Source organism: Hordeum vulgare, chromosome 5H (genome assembly GCF_904849725.1).
Source record: "Hordeum vulgare subsp. vulgare chromosome 5H, MorexV3_pseudomolecules_assembly, whole genome shotgun sequence".
Lineage (NCBI taxonomy): Eukaryota > Viridiplantae > Streptophyta > Magnoliopsida > Poales > Poaceae > Hordeum > Hordeum vulgare.
The window spans coordinates 423,494,992-423,512,259 of NC_058522.1; positions in this window are offsets into that span (position 1 = coordinate 423,494,992).

Here is a 17,268-nt window from a genome sequence, read left to right on the forward strand (position 1 = left end):
CTGGATCAAGAAGGCCGAGATCATCATCGCGCTGTACGTGTGCTGAACGTGGAGGTGCCATTCGTGCGACACTAGATCGGTAAGGATCATGATGAGATCGCGGGACAGATCGTGATGAAGTTCAAGGGAAGGATCGTGATGAGATCGTGGGATGGAGTGTACGATTACGGTGATTTGAATCACGCAAGCTGTTCCACTACATCTTCCGCGTTTCTTAACGCTTACCATTGTGCAATCTACAAGGGTACGTAGATCGAAAATCTCCTCTCGTAGATGAACATCACCATGATAGGTATTGCGTGTGCGTAGGAATTTTTTTGTTTCCCTTGCGAAGTTCCACAACAGTGGCATCATGAGCTAGGTTCATGCGTAGATGTTATCTCGAGTAGAACACAAAAGTTTTTGTGGGCGGTGATGTGCGATTTGCTGCCCTCCTTAGTCTTTTCTTGATTCCGCGGTATAGTTGGATCGAAGCGGCTCGGACCGACATTACTCGTACGCTTACGAGAGACTGGTTTCATCGCTACGAGCAACCCCGTTGCTCAAAGATGACTGGCGAGTGTCGGTTTATCCAACATTAGTTGAATCATATTTGACCGAGGAGGTCCTTGGACAGAGGTTAAATAGCAATTCATACATCTCCGTTGTGGTGTTTGCGTAAGTAAGATGCAATCATACTATATACCCATGGCAACCACGTAAAACATGCAACAACAATTAGAGGACGTCTAACTTGTTTTTGCAGGGTATGCTTGTGATGTGATATGGCCAACGACATGATGTGATATATTGGATGTATGAGATGATCATGTTGTAATAGTTAATATCGACTTGCACGTCGATGCTACGACAACCGGCAGGAGCCATAGGGTTGTCTTTAAACTAACGTTTGTGTTTGTAGATGCGTTTACTATATTGCTAGGACGTAGCTTTAGTAGTAATAGCATAGCATACACGACAACCTCGATGGCGACACGATGATGGAGATCATGATGATGGGGATCATGGTGTGGCGCCGGTGACAAGAAAATCATACCGGTGCTTTGGTGATGGAGATCAAGGAGCACTTGATGATGGCCATATCATGTCACTTATGAATTGCATGTGATGTTAATCCTTTTATGCACCTTATTTTTCTTAGAATGAAGGTAGCATTATGAGGTGATATCTCACTAAAATTTCAAGACGAAATTGTGTTCTCCCCGACTGTGCACCGTTGCGACAGTTCGTTGTTTCGAGACACCACGTGATGATCGGGTGTGATAGACTCAACGTTCACATACAACGGGTGCAAAACAGTTGCACACGCGGAACATTCGGGTTAAGCTTGACGAGCCTAGCATGTGCAGACATGGCCTCGGAACACATGAGATCAAAAGGTCGAGCATGAATCATATAGTTGATATGATTAGCATAGAGATGATTACCACTGAAACTATTCTCGACTCACGTGATGATCGGACTTGAGATAGTGGATTTGGATCATGTACCACTCAAATGACTAGAGAGATGTACTTTTTGAGTGGCAGTTCTTAAGTAATATGATTAATTGAACTAATTATCATGAACATAGTCTAATGGTCTTTGCAATGTAGCTTGCGCTATAGCTCTATTGTTTTATATGTTCCTAGAGAAAATTTAGTTGAAAGTTGATAGTAGCAACTTTGCAGACCGAGTCCGTAAAACTGAGGATTGTCCTCATTGCTACGCAGAAGGCTTATGTCCTTAATGCACCACTCGGTGTGCTGCACCTCGAGCGTCGTCTGTGGATGTTGCAAACATCTAACATACACGTTTTTTATGACTACGTGATAGTTCAGTGCGCAATACTTAATGGCTTAGAAGCAAGGCGCCGAAGACGTTTTGAAAACGTCGCGGAGCATAGGAGATGTTCTAAGAGATGAAATTGAGGTTTCATGCTCGTGCCCTTGTTGAGAGGTATAAGACCTCCGACAGGATTCTTTGCCTACAAAGTAAAGGAGAAAATCTCAAATCGTTGAGCATGTTCTTAGATTGTCTGAGTACAGCAATCGCTTGAATCAAGTGGGAGTTAATCTTCCAGATAAGATAGTGATGATTCTCCAAAGTCACTGCCACTAAGATGCTAGAGCTTAGTGATGAACTATAAACAAATCAAGGATAGATATGATGATCCTTGAGTGATTCGCAACGTTTGACATTGCGAAACTAGAAATCAAGAAGGGGCATCAATTGTTGATGGTTAGTAAAACCACTAGTTTCAAGAAGGGCATGGGCTAGAAGGGATACTTCATGAAACGGCAAACCAGTTGCTGCTCTAATGAAGAAACCCAAAGTTGAACCCAAACCCGAGACTAAGTGCTTATGTTATGAGGGGAACGGTCACTGAGGCGGAGCTACCCTAGATACTTGGTAGATAAGAAGGCTGGCAAAGTCGACAAAAGTATATTTGATATACATGATATTGATGTGTACTTTACTAGTACTCCTAGTAGCATGAGGGTATTGGATACCGGATCGGTTGCTAAGTGATTAGTAACACGAAATGAAAGCTACGGAATAAACGGAGACTAGCTAAAGGCGAGGTGACGATACATGTTGGAAGTGTTTCCAAGGTTGATATGATCAAACGTCGCACGCTCCCTCTACCATCAGGATTGGTGTTAAACCTAAATAATTGTTATTTGGTGCTCGCGTTAAGCATGAACATGACTGGATCATGTTTATTGCAATACGATTATTCATTTAAAGATAATAATGGTTATTCTATTTGCTTGAATAATCACCTTCAATGGTTTATTGAATCTCGATCGTAGTGTTACACATGTTCATGATATTGGTGCCAAAAGATACAAGGTAATGATGATAGTACCACCTACTTGTGGCACTGCCGCTTGAGTCATATTGGTGTAAATTGCATGAAAGGCTCCATGTTGATGGATATTTAAATCTCACTTGATTTTGAATCACTTGAGACATGCAAATCATACCACATGAGCAAGGCCTTATTTTCATTGAGATGAAACAAGAAAGTAATTTGTTGGAAGTAATACATTTTGATGTATGCAGTCCAATGGGTGCTGAGGCACGCAGTGGATATCATTATGTTCTTACTTCAATGACGATTTGAGTAGATACATGAGTATTTACTTAATGAATCACAAGTCTGAAATATTGAAAAAGTTCAATTCTGTTTCAGAGTGAAGTTCGTCGTAACAAGAGGATAAACTGTCTACGATATGATCATAGAGATGAATATCTGAGTTGCGAGTTTTGGTACACAGTTAAGACAATGTGGAAGTTGTTTCACAATTCATGCCACCAAGAACACCATGGTGTGATGGTGTTATAGCCACGACCTATTTGATATGGTGCATACTATGATGTCTCTTATCGAATTACCACTATCATTTATGGGTTATGCATTAGAGACAACCGCATTCACTTTAAATAGGGCACCGCGTAATTCCGTTGAGATGACACAATATAGACTGAGGTTTAGAGAAATCTAAGCTGTCATTTCTTGAAAGTTTAGGGTTGCGACGCTTATATGAAAAAGTTTCAGTTTGATAAGCTCGAACCCAAAGCGGATAAATGCATCTTCATAGGATATCCAAAATAGTTAGGTGCATCTCCTATCTCAGATCCGGAAGCAAAGTGTTTGTTTCTAGAAAACGGGTCCTTTCTCGAGGAAAGGTTTCTCTCGAAAGAATTGAGTGGGAGGGTGGTAGAACTTGATGAGGTTATTGAACCATCACTTCAACCAGTGTGTAGCAGGGTGCAGGAAGTTGTTCCTGTGGCGCCTAAACCAATTGAAGTGGAAGCTGATGATGGTTATCATTAAGCATTGGATCAAGTTACTACAAACCTCGTAGGTCGACAAGGTCGCATACTACTACAGAGTGGTACGGTAACCCTGTCTTGGAGGTCATGTCGTTGAACAACAATGAACCTACGAGTTATGGAGAAGCAATGGTGGGCCCGAATTCTGACAAATGGCTGGAGGACATGAAATTCGAGAGAGAATCCATATGTGAGAACAAAGTATAGAATTTGTAAGAACTACTTGATGGTCGTAGGACTATTAAGTAAAGATGGATCTTTATAAGGAAGACAAACGATGATGGTGAATCGTCACCATTAAGAAAAGCTCGACTTGTCGCAAGGATGTTTTCCGACAAGTTCAAGGAGTTGACTGTGATGAGACTTTCTCACTCATAGCGATGCAAAAAGGTCTGTTGGATTTATGAAACATAGCACATAGGATGTCAAAACATTGTTTTCCTCGACGGAAAGGTTGTATGTGATACAACCGGAAAGTTTTGTCGATCCTAAGGATGCTAACAAGTATGAAGCTCCAGCGATCCTTCTATGGACTGGTGCAAGCATCTCGGTGTTGGAATATATGCTTTGATGAGTTGATCGAAGCTTTTGGGTTTATACAAGGTTTGTGAGAAACTTGTATTTCCAAAGAAGTGAGTGGGAGCACTATAGAATTTCTGATAAGTATATGTGGTTGACATATTGTGGATCAGAAGTAATGTAGAAAGTCTGTAAAGCATAAAAGGTTGTTTGAAAGGAGTTTTTCAAAGGAATACCTGGATTGCGCTACTTGAACGTTGAGCATCAAGATTTATGGAGATAGATCGAAACGCTTAATAGAAGTTTCAACAAGATGCATGCCTTGACAAGTTTTTGAAGGAGTTCAAAATAGATCAGCAAATAAGGAGTTCTTGGTTGTGTTGTAAGGTGTGAATTTGAGTAAGACTCAAAACCCGACCCCGGCAGAATAAAGTGAATAGGCGAAGGTCGTCTTCTATACCTTAGCCGTAGACTCTAAAGTATGCCATGCTGAGTACCGCACCTGATGTGTGCCTTGCTACAAGTCTGTTAAGAGGTACACAGAGTGATCCAGGATTGAATCACTGATCAGCGGTCAAAGTTATCCTTAGTAACTAATGGACTAAGGAATTTTTCTCGATTATGGAGGTGGTTAAAGAGTTCATCGTAAAGGGTTACGTTGATGCAAGCTTTGACACTAATTCGAATAACTATGAGTAGTGAAACGGATTCATATAGTAGAGTAGATATTTGGAGTATTTCTGAATAGCACGTAGTAGCAGCGTCTATAAGATGACATAAAGATTTGTAAAGAACACACGGATCTGAAAGTTTCAGAACCGTTGACTAAAACCTCTCTCACAAGCAAGACGTGATCAGACCCCATAACTATATGGGTGTTGGATTCGTTAGAATCACATGGTGATGTGAACTAGATTATTGACTCTAGTGCAAGTGGGAGACTCTTGGAAATATGCCCTAGAGACAATAATAAATTAGTTATTATTATATTTGTTTGTTCATGATAATCGTTTATTATCCATGCTATAATTGTATTGATTGGAAACACAATACATGTGTGGATACATAGACAAAACACTATCCCTAGTAAGCCTCTAGTTGACTAGCTCGTTGATCAAAGATGGTCAAGGTTTCCTGACCATAGGCAAGTGTTGTCTCTTGATAACGGGATCACATCATTAGGAGAATCATGTGATGGACTAGACCCAAACTAATGAACGTAGCATGTTGATCGTGTCATTTTATTGCTACTATTTTCTGCGTGTCAAGTATTTATTCCTATGACCATGAGATCATATAACTCACTAGCACCGGAGGAATACCTTGTGTGTATCAAACGTCACAACGTAACTGGGTGACTATAAAGATGCTCTACAGGTATCTCCGAAGGTGTCCATTGAGTTAGTATGGATCAAGACTGGGATTTGTCACTCCGTGTGACGGAGAGGTATCTCGGGGCCCACTCGGTAAGACAACATCACACACAAGCCTTGCAAGCAATGTGATTTAGTGTATGTCACGGGATCTTGTATTACGGAACGAGTAAAGAGACTTGCCGGTAAACGAGATTGAAATAGGTATGCGGATACCGACGATCGAATCTCGGGCAAGTAACATATCGAAGGACAAAGGGAATGACATACGGGATTATATGAATCCTTGACACTGAGGTTCAACCGATAAGATCTTCGGAGAATATGTAGGATCCAATATGGGCATCCAGGTCCCGCTATTGGATATTGACTGAGGAGTCTCTCGGGTCATGTCTACATAGTTCTCGAACCCGCAGGGTCTGCACACTTAAGGTTCGACGATGTTTTATGCGTATCTGAGTTATATTGTTGGTTACCGAATGTTGTTCGGAGTCCCGCATGGGATCACGGTCGTCACGAGGGTTTCCGGAATGGTCCGGAAACGAAGATTGATATATAGGTTTGTCTCATTTGGTTACCAGAAGGTTTTCGGGCATTACCGGCATCGTATCGGGAATGACGAATGGGTTCCGGAGTTCTACCGGGGGGGGGGCACCCACCCGGGAAGAAGCCCAAAGTCTTTGTGGGGGCACACAAGCCCTTTGTGGGATGGTGGGCAAGCCCGAGAGGGACCTTGCGCAGGAAGAAAAAAAAACCAAGAAGGGAGAAAAGAAAGAAAAAAAAGGAGAGGAGATGGGACAAAAGAGGAGGACTCCTCCCCCTCCAAACCGAATTGGAGAGGGACTCCTCCTCCCCCTTCGACCGAACCCTTGAGGCTCCCTTGAGCCTCAAGGCAAGGTCCCTCCCCTCCCTCCTATATATACTGGGGTATTAGGGCTGATTTGAGACAACTTTGCCACGGCAGCCCGACCACATACCTCCACGGTTTTTCCTCTAGATCGTATTTCTGCGGAGCTCGGGCGGAGCCCTGCTGGAATAGATCACCACCAACCTCCAGAGCACCGTCACGCTGCCGGAGAACTCATCTACCTCTCCGTCTCTCTTGCTGGATCAAGAAGGCCGAGATCATCGTCGCGCTGTACGTGTGCTGAACGCGGAGGTGTCGTCCGTGCGGCACTAGATCGGGAAGGATCATGATGAGATCGCGGGACGGATCATGATGAAGTTGGCGGGATGGATCGTGATGAGATCTTGGGATGGAGTGTACGACTACGGTGATTTGAATCACACAAGCTGTTCCACTACACCGTCTGTGTTTCTTAACGCTTACCGCTGTGCGATCTACAAGGGTACGTAGATCAGAAATCTCCTCTCGTAGATGAACATCACCATGATAGGTATTGCATGTGCGTAGGAAATTTTTTGTTTCCCTTGCGACATTCCCCAACAGTACCCCATGGTATACTCGTGGCCATTGATATTATAGTTGCAAGCCGGAGTTTTGCCACTAGCCAACCGAGAAAATAGATGAGATTGTTGTAGGACATTGATATCATTGAGAGACCCCGACAAATCAAATAATCAATGCCAAATCCATAGATCATGTGAATCCACGACTTCAAGTACAATGGTGGGTTTTCGGTTGTGGACGGTGTATTGCCCTGCCCAAGCCACCGAGTAGTTCTTCCATCTCCAATGCATGCAATCAATACTACCTAGCATCACGGTCATCCCCTTTCTCCATTCATTGCCATGAGCCGCTTCATATCTTCCTCGTTGAGAGCTCGAAGGTACTCCGGGCGAAAAACCCGAATAATTGTCTTCGCAAAGACACAAACGCATTTGATGGTGGTATCTTCTCCAATGTGAAGATATTCATACGCGTAGTCGGTGGGAACACCATATGCCATTACTTTCATCGCCACCGATATTTGAACTAAAGCCAATCAAACCGGCGGTATTCCTACGTCGAGTAAAAAACCGAGAATTTTGCTCACGAGTTTCAACGGTGCGTGCGAAAATAGACCTATGCATTCGGTATGTCCTACGAAATAGGCCAGTCGGATATGTCAGTACCTATGCGAATGTGACACCCTCGAATTGATCGTAAGCTAATCATACACGCAATTGCGTACGACCAAGCTCAAGTACTCACGGGAAGATATCACAACATAATTCTAGACACAAAGAAAAACATACAAGCTTTATATTACAAGCCAGGGGCCTCGTGGGCTCGAATACACAAGCTCAAGAAACACACGAGTCAGCAGAAGTAACAAATATCTAAGTACAAACATAAAACAAGGGGGTGCCTTAGAGAAGGCTAGAACAAAAGATACATCAATCGAACGAGACGAGGCCTCCTGCCTCGGAACCTCCTAAACTATTCTTGGTCGTTAGCGGTCTCCACGTAGCAGTAGGTACCGTCGGGGTAGTAGACATCATCGACGGGATACACCATCTCGTGGGCTCCATCATCTGGTCGCAGCAACGTATCAAGGGAAAAAGGGGTGAGTACTCATCGAAAGTACTCGCAAGACTAACATCAAAACTTTACTAAGTTATGCACCAGTATCAAAGGTAGGGGTTATATGTGGACTGACTGCAGCAATGTGAGAATAGAGAGAGGGGACTAGTCCTATCGAAGACTAGCATCTTTAGTGTCTTGCAGCATTAGAAGAGTGTAGAGCAAGTAACATAATTAAATAGTCATATTGTTGCAGCAATATTAATTAAAGTCACTCCCAGATATTCTTCCTCGACTCCCTGCAAGAAAGCAATCCCGATGCAAACATTCCTGTTAAGTAACAGTTGAAGTTGTATAAGATCAAGGCACAACTCCAAGTCGTCCTGTAACCATGGACACGTCTATTCGAAAAGTTAATTTTTATCCGTGCAGGGGGGCACCATAGTACCCAACATGCTTGATAAACTCTAACCGCACACACTTTTCTAGGTCATGCCCGGCCTCAGAACATCAACATGTTGCAGCCCTACCTAGGCTCAATAGAGAGGCCAACCCGTTGGTCTAAATCCTAAGTGCGCAGGGGTCATGGGCCCATCACCCTTTGCGCTCCTGCATGATGCGTGTGCGGCCGATGTCAGTCCTGGTACCTCTTATACAAAACGATGCTTACGGGGACCACTCGAGAGCGCACCGCTCCATTGCTGACATCTGAAGAGCTTCGGGTGATACCATGACGTCGAGTACCCATAACTTCTCCCACGTGAAGGTTAGTGCGAAAAGGTCTCCCGACGAACTCAGATCAAATACTCATATTCTTAGCATTTTATTAATTGGGGTGACGAGCAAAACCACGATAAATGGGCCCGTCTCCCCGTCTCGAGGATGTGTGGCAAGGGCCCAGAATTCCCGGCTACGCCCCCGCACAACCATGCGGGAATCCACCCGCAACACACCTCATCATGTTCCTAGTAGCAAGGCAAGTAATTGTGTGGTTGTATCATCAGAGGGATCCGAGGTATCACCCTCGATGGATTCCGAACGATGTAATGTGAAGGTGGCTAGGGAGGAATTACCCTCGATGGACCACGCTTGATGGGTTGTACGACAAAGTCGTTATCGGAGGTGGTGAAGGAGGAATCATCCTACGTGAACCACCGTCGGTTTAACTACACTACAGACCTAACATCAAGAGTACGTATCAAGGTGTCACCCTCGGTACTCGATAGTAGCTTTGCAGCGCCGTACAACTAAGGGGGTGAGAGTGATATGACGGGTCTTGGCTCGTCAATTAGGTGATCAAGACTTGATGAAAAAGCATGGGCAACTGGACTAAGGGGGATCAAAGGGGATCAGTGCTCCACCTATACTAAACAGTCTAAAGTGCGGTAGAGTAAAGTAGCAGTTCATTAAATTAGGCTATGCATGAGAATAGGAGATATCTATCACTATAGCAAAATCAAATGCAAGAATGCGGGAGAAATAATAGGCGATATAGGAATGATCAAGGGGGGTTTGCTTGCCTTATTGCTCTGCGGCAAAGGGCTGGTTGTCAGGAGGGTCGTCGTACCCGATAGCAGCGTCATCGTCAGCGTCTACCGGAGAGAAGAAGGGGAAGAAACAATAAATATAAAGCACAAATGCAACATGATGCATGTCATGGCAATATGCAAGGCTAGGCATGCACTAACGTAGTATTACACGTCGCAGACAGAGTGGAATAATATGTGACGATATTTTCTGGGTCTCTCACTACTACCGAACTCACGAAGGACAAACGGATAGTGTACGCGGGTTCATCTCGTTTTTCTCATCAACTTTCATGTATAAATTATTTTCATCCGAATTACGAATTATTTTATATTATTTTTAAAGTTTTATTAATAATTAGAAATTAAATAGATTTATTTTAATTTAACAAATATATATGACATCAGCATGATGTCATGCTAACATCAAGAGTCAAAAGTCTTAGTTGAATGGTCAGACTGACCAGTGGGACCCATTGTCACACTCAAAATTTTAAAACAGGTTTAATAATTAATAAATAGATTTAAATCAGTTAAATTTAATTCAAATAGATGAAAAAACAAAGGGGCCCCACATGTAATAAAATCACAATTAATTAATCTAATTAATTAAGGAGTTTAATCAAGAGTTACTTAAGTCCTTAACTAATTAAATTATTAATATTATAATAATTTTATGTATTTATTTTCTTATTAAATTTCGTTCTAATAAACAGGGGCGTGGGCCCATGCTGTCATTCACTGTGATGGGGGGGGGGGGGTGGATTTACCCCAAATTAACTAACACACGGGGAAGCCCACTGCCAAAATACATGAAGGGGGGCAACTGGGACCGAGGCCATAGGCGACGATGACCGGCGGCGACGGCGGCCAGTGGTGTGGCGCGGGCGCGAGGTCGTGGTCGAGGCGAGCGGGGGCTGCCGATGGACAGAGGGGAGCGGCGCATCAGGCGGTGGCCGTACGGGGTCGCGGCTCTGGGGCAAGCGGTGGGTAGGCGACCAGTGACCGGCAGAGCAGGGAGGGGCGGGGCACGCACGACGCGATCGGGGTGGTGCGGAGCGGCCAAGGCAAGGCCACGCACAGGAGGCGGCGTGACTAGTGCGCGGCCAACGCGGCCAAGGGCACATGGGTGTGCGGGGTGAGCACGACCGAGGACGGCATGCGGGAGCGGCCTGGGGCGAGGGGCGAGCGGTTGGGCGTGGTGACGTGGCGGCTGGAGCCGCGAGGCGAGAGCTCGCCGCACCGAGAAGTAAAGAGAGAGGAGAGGAGGCTCACAATAGTGCAGGGATGGGGGGCGGGGGGGGGGGGGGGGGGGGGGGGGTTGGCACTCGGCTTGAGGCAGTGGGGAATGAGGCGGGGAGGCTATGACGGCGGTGCCGGCGGTGGTGAAGACGGCCGGCTTAGACGGGGCTTTTTGAAGTTATTCGAAAACCATATAATTCAAAAGGGCATTTAGAAAATGAATTGGCCTCTGTTTTATTTATTTTGAGGCTCCAAACCATTTTATAAAATATGGGTAGCAATTTTATAATTGCTTATGAAATATTTGTAACCCATCCATGATTTTTGTTTTTAAGTTTGCAAAACTGTTTAAACCATTTATCAAAAGGAATTGAATTGCAAGGGAATTTGAAAATAGAGTCGGTCCCTAATGTGATCAAGCACTATTTAGCAAAAGGGATTAGGTAAAACATGTGATCACCGTAGCTTAATTACATGGGTCACTTTAGCACTAAATCGAGGGTGTCGCAGCGAAGTAGTCCTTTAGGAGCAACTTGCCGCCGAGAGCTCGGTTCCAGGGAATGCATAGCCAGCCGATAGTGGATCCGCGACGCTTTTTCTTCCGCCCTTTCTCAAATATCTCCATGAGATGCGACAACACAAGTCTTTCTATTCTATGTCCAAATCATGGGATGAAGACGGTGAGGATGAACCCCAATCCATCTAAAAAAGGCATGCACGTGAATTTCGCTCGAACCTCACCTATGAAATTTGAATGAAAATTGCGAGGAAATGCATCGACGGGCGTTGAATATACATTCCCCGAAGCATAATTGACCGTCACTTTCTTCTTCCCCATCGACCGAAGAAAATTCGGCAACCCTTTCTTCTTCCCCGTCAATCGAAGCAAATCCGGTTGGAATCCCATCCTCCGACGTGTGTGGGAAACCCCGACCAATTTCGAGGCTCCCCTACGCCGGAATAAACCAGATCCACCGGCTAAAAGGCCACGCGCCAAGCTCCGGGATGGATCCATGGTGCTGACGCCAGCCGCGAACCCACAAACACAAATTGGCACCCCCCGCGCCCAAACTTGGTGACGGTGTCCTCGACTAGGGGTCCTAGCCGAGCTCGACTAGTCCTGGGCTAGACTGGGGGCTTGGCAAGGGGGGAAGACTCCAGAGGCCTTTAGCAGAGGTGTGAGCACGTCATACTTCACCGAAGACTCGGCGTGTACTTCAAGAAAGGATGATTTGTTCGGCATGTAATCTTTAGATGACAACTGACATTCATGTAACCATGACCTGGTGCCTATATAAGCCGTAGGGTTTAGCCCATAAAACGCATCGATACATACTCATCACCACCCCTAGGTTTAGATCACCACATCCGATTGCGAGCTACATCAACTATGTACTTTATTATACCAATAATACAACAAGAGCACGACATAGGGTTTTACCTCCATAGAGAGGGGTTGAACCTGGTTTTACCGCATGTGTTTCTAGTCTTATGTCACCCATCGATCCGGTCTCACAGCTCAGCTTCCCTACCCGAGGTCTGTCAGTTTTGACATTAAAATTGGTGCTTTCATTAAGAGCCAGTTGTTGGATCATCGAGGATCGATGGCTCTCCTTCAGTTTGATAGCAACATAGGCTGCGAGGGGATCTTTGCCCCTGGCCAACTCTTCGCCTTTGGCAGTGTAGTGTCACACACCAATTCGATCGGCCTTCTCGGACACATTGAGTCCTTCGCCCCGTATCATGTCATCATGTTCGGGAGTATCAAGTACGTCGTTGATACCCGAGGTGACCTAGTTCTATCGTAACGGGCCATAGATCAATCTAAGGATCCCTCGAGCATGGCCACTTAAGATCTGGTCTACGACATGATCACCGGAGGCAACTGCTATAGTCAACTTGGTCAATGCCTCTTCGAAAGATGGCACAGATCCAGCCTTGTCTTCATACCAGGCCGTGGTCTCCTGAGAAGCCACCCTGGCAGCCGATCTTAATCAGCCCGACCTACCAACATGCACTGCATGTTGAAGAGTTCTCGCAGTTGAACAAGATGATCGATCAAATCCACGGTTTGGCACTCTCGTTCGCGGTGTATGATTAGATCAGATGTAAAGCCGATGATCTGGAAAGTTTCATCCTGTAAGAATAGAGAGAGAGAGATATGTTGATCCACGCTTTATTCAATCAACAACCAGTAGTTTATATACATGCAGCATGACTTATCTATCCTAACCGATCCCCTAGAGAGCAGGTCTTCGCAGGAGAATAGCGTGGGCGAGACATTGGGATCCCTGGCGATCGGAGTGCAGCGTGGGCCGCGTCGTGGGAAGTACCGGCTCTGCATGCAGGGAGTGGACGCGGCTGCATGCAAGGCTTAGCTTGCCCGCCAAGGCAGGAGCTATACCGGCTGGAAGCCCCAGTAGCGAGCCTCCTGGAGAGTTTGTTTCAACCCCCCTCCCCCCCGCAGTCGAAGCCTCGCCGTCGGAGATGCAGAGACTGGAGCGAAACTCCCGGAACACCGTCGGTGGAAGGCCCTTGGTCATAACGTCGGCGAACTGTTGAGCCGTGGGAACATGGAGAACACGAACATGCCCGAGTGCCACCTTCTCGCGGACGAAGTGGATGTCGAGCTCGATGTGCTTGGTTCTATGATGATGAACAGGGTTGGCGGAGAGGTACACCGCGAGACATTGTCGCAGTAAACCACCATCGCTTTGGCGACGCCGCAGTGGAGCTCGGTGAGGAGTTGTCGTAGCCAGGAGCACTCGGCGACTGCATTGGCGACGGCGCGATACTCGGCCTCCGCGCTAGAGCGAGACACCGTGGGTTGTCTTTTAGACGACCACGACACCAACGAAGGTCCCATGTAGATGCAGTAGCCGGAGGTAGAGCGACGAGTGTCCGGGCAGCCGGCCCAGTCGGCGTCAGAATAGGCCACGATGTCGAGCGACGAGGAGGCGGTGAGAGTTAGGCCGAGCGAAGGGGAGCCGCGGATATAGCGAAGGATCCGCTTCACCAAGGTCCAGTGCATGTCGCGCGGGGCGTGCATATGGAGACAGACCTGCTGGACGGCGTACTGAAGGTCCGGACGGGTCAGCGTGAAGTATTGGAGAGCGCCGACGATGCTGTGGTAGAAGGAGGCATCGGAGAAGGGCACGCCGGCCTGTCCGGAGACCTTGCTGGTGGTGTCGATGGGTGTAGACGCCGGCTTGCAGTCGGATATGCCAGCGCGCTCCAGTAGCTCGAGGGCATATTTCCTCTGGCAAAGGAAAAACCTGTCGGGGCGGCGCACGACCTCCACGCCCAGGAAGTAGTGGAGAGGCCCGAGATCTTTCAAGGCAAACTCGCTATGAAGAAGCCCGACGAGATGACGGAGGAGAGCATCGGTGGAGGCGGTCAGGACGATGTCGTCGACGTACAACAAGAGGTAGGCCATGGCGTCGCCGCGGTGATAGACGAACAGCGACGCGTCGGACCTGGCGATGACGAAGCCGATGCCGACCAGGAACGCAACGATGCGTTGGTACCAGGCGCGAGGGGCCTGTTTGAGCCCGTAGAGGGAGCGAGAAAGCAGGCAGACATCGTCAGGGCGGGCGGAGTCGACGAAACCGGCTGGCTGCTGACAAAACACCTGCTCCGTCAGGTGGCCATGCAGGAACGCGTTGGAGACGTCAAGCTGGTGGACGCCCCAACGGCGCGAGACGGCGAGCTGGAGGATGCACGAATCGTGCCGGGTTTCACAACCGGGGCGAAGGTGTCGGTGAAGTCGAGCCCCGCACGTTGTCGAAAGCCCCGGACGACCCATCGAGCCTTGTAGCGGTCCAAAGAGCCGTCGGGGCGGAGCTTATGCCGAAAAACCCACTTGCCGCTGATGATGTGGGAACGAGGCGGGCGTGGAACGAGCTGCCAGGTGCGGTTCCGGAGAAGCGCATCGTATTCCTCCTGCATGGCGGCGCGCCAGTGGGGGTCCCGGAGCGCCGAGTGGACGGACGTAGGAACCAGCGAAGAAGAGGCAGTGGTGGCGGCGCAGACGTACTCGTCGGAGGAGTACCGCTGGCTGGGACGGTGAACCCCGGCACGGGCGCGGGTGACGACGCCTGGCGGTGCAGGGGACGGGGCGACCGCCCCTGGAGAAGGCGAGGGAGTGGTCACCATCGCTGGAGCCGTAGTGGATGGAGTAGCAACCGAAAAGGGCGGCCCAGATGGTGGAGTAGCCTGGGCCGCGCCACCAGCAGTCGATGGAGGCGCCGCAGGCGGGGTCGAGGCGGTGGCGTCTGCATGCGCTGGAGCAGACCAAGCCACGTGAGAAGAGGCGGCAGCTGCATGCGCTGGAGTAGACGTGCGCGCGCGGGGGCGGCCGTGGGTGCTGGTAGTAGAAGCACCGAATAGCGCCGGGGTGCAGTCGACGAAGGTGCAGGCGCCGATGACGAAACGAGAGCCTGCTGAAACGGGAAAACGAACTCGTCAAAGTGCACATGGCGAGAGATGAAGACGCGCCCAGAAGCCGGGTCGAAGCAACGGTAGCCCTTGGTGTTGGGAGGGTAGCCGAAGAAGACGCAGGGAACGGATCGGGGAGCGAGCTTGTGTGGGGTGGTGGCAAGGAGATTGGGGTAGCAGAGGCAGCCGAAAACCCGGAGGTTGTCGTAGGAGGGAGGGTGACCGAAGAAGGGGTGGTGGGGAGTGAAGTTGCCGCTAGTGCGACAGGGGCGTATGTTGAGAGTCTGGGTGGCGGTGTTGAGGGCCTCAGGCCAGTAGCGGGCGGGGACGGCATCGTGCACGAGGAGAGCGCGGACCGCGTTGTTGAGTGTGGGAAGAACGTGCTCAGCGCGCCCATTCTGCTGGGAGGTATAGGGGCAGGTGAGGCGGAGTATGGCGCCGTGTGCGGAGAGCAGAGAGTGAACACCGTGGTTGCCGAATTCGCGCCCGTTGTTGGTTTGAAGACCGAGAATGGGGCGAGAAAACTGTGTACGGATGAACGCAAAGAAGGAGGTGAGCGTAGAAAGCACGTCCGATTTGTTGCGAAGTGGGAACGTCCAGACAAAGTGCGAAAAATCATCGAGAAGAACGAGGTAGTATTGAAAACCGGAGTTTCTTATTATCGGAGAGGTCCATACATCAGAGTGTAACAATTCAAAGGGAAAGCTAGAGACATGAGTAGAAGAAGAAAAAGGAAGGAGGGTGCTCTTGCCCAAGCGACAAGCAGAACAAGAGTGGGGAGCACTTTTATTACAAATGAAAGAGCCACTACGAAGAAGGCGATCCATGGTTGAGGTGCCGGGGTGCCCGAGCCAAGCATGCCAGAGATCAATGCCGGCGAGAAGGGCGACAGGAGCACGGTTGGGGAGCGACGGCCGGAGCGGGTAGAGATTGCCGGGGCTATCACATCGGAGGAGCACCGTCTTGGTCTGCAGGTCCTTAATAGAGAAACCAAAGGGGTCAAATTCAACGGAAACGGAATTTTGGCGACTAAGAGCACGAACGGAAACGAGATTAGTAACGAGATGAGGAGAGACAAGCACGTCATAAAGCTTAATGGGGGGAGTCAGAGGGGAGGGAGAGAACACCGCGGTGGGTGATGGGAAGAGAGGAGCCATCCCCGACCATGATGCAGGTGGATGTAGGGAAGGGTTGAGAGTGAGAAAGGATACCGGGGTGGGAGGCCATGTGAGAGGACGCGCCGGTGTCCATGAACCAGTCCCCGTTGCCGGAGTAGGTGGCCGGCGAGGGGGCCTGGTGCAGGGCCGCCAGGAGGGCGGGATCCGGCGAAGTAGACGGACCGCCGGAGTGGCCGAGCCAGTGCGCCCCATGCGCTCGGGGCCAGGTGTTGGGAGGCGGCGAGGGGTAGCCGCCGGGCGCAAGCGCGGCCAGCAGCGCCAGGTGGCTGGCTGGACGGGAGCCCAGTATGCTAGGGTGCAGGGCATGCGTGGGAGGAAGAGCCCATGCATGGACTACTCCAGTCCATGGGTTGACCCCACCGAACCATGGGGCAGGCGCAGGTCCGGGAGAGGCAGCAGGGCGCCCGGCAGGAGCGGTGCCGGCGGCACGGGGGCGGTCGTCAGGGCCCCTCTTCTTCTTGCAAGCGTGGCCTGGTGGAGAGGAGCCGGTCGCAGGAGACGGCGCGGTGGGCGCCACGGGAGGCGCCGCTGGAGTGGTGGTGCGCGCGGCGAGGGCGGCCTGGGAGCGCTGCAGGGTCGCCGTTCCTCCAGGCGCATATAGTTGACGGCGCGAGCGAACGTGGGTTCGGTGAGGAGGTTGAGGTTGGAGGCGGCGTTGGCGTAGTCCGGTCCGAGCCCACGGATGAGGTTCGTGAGCATGGTGG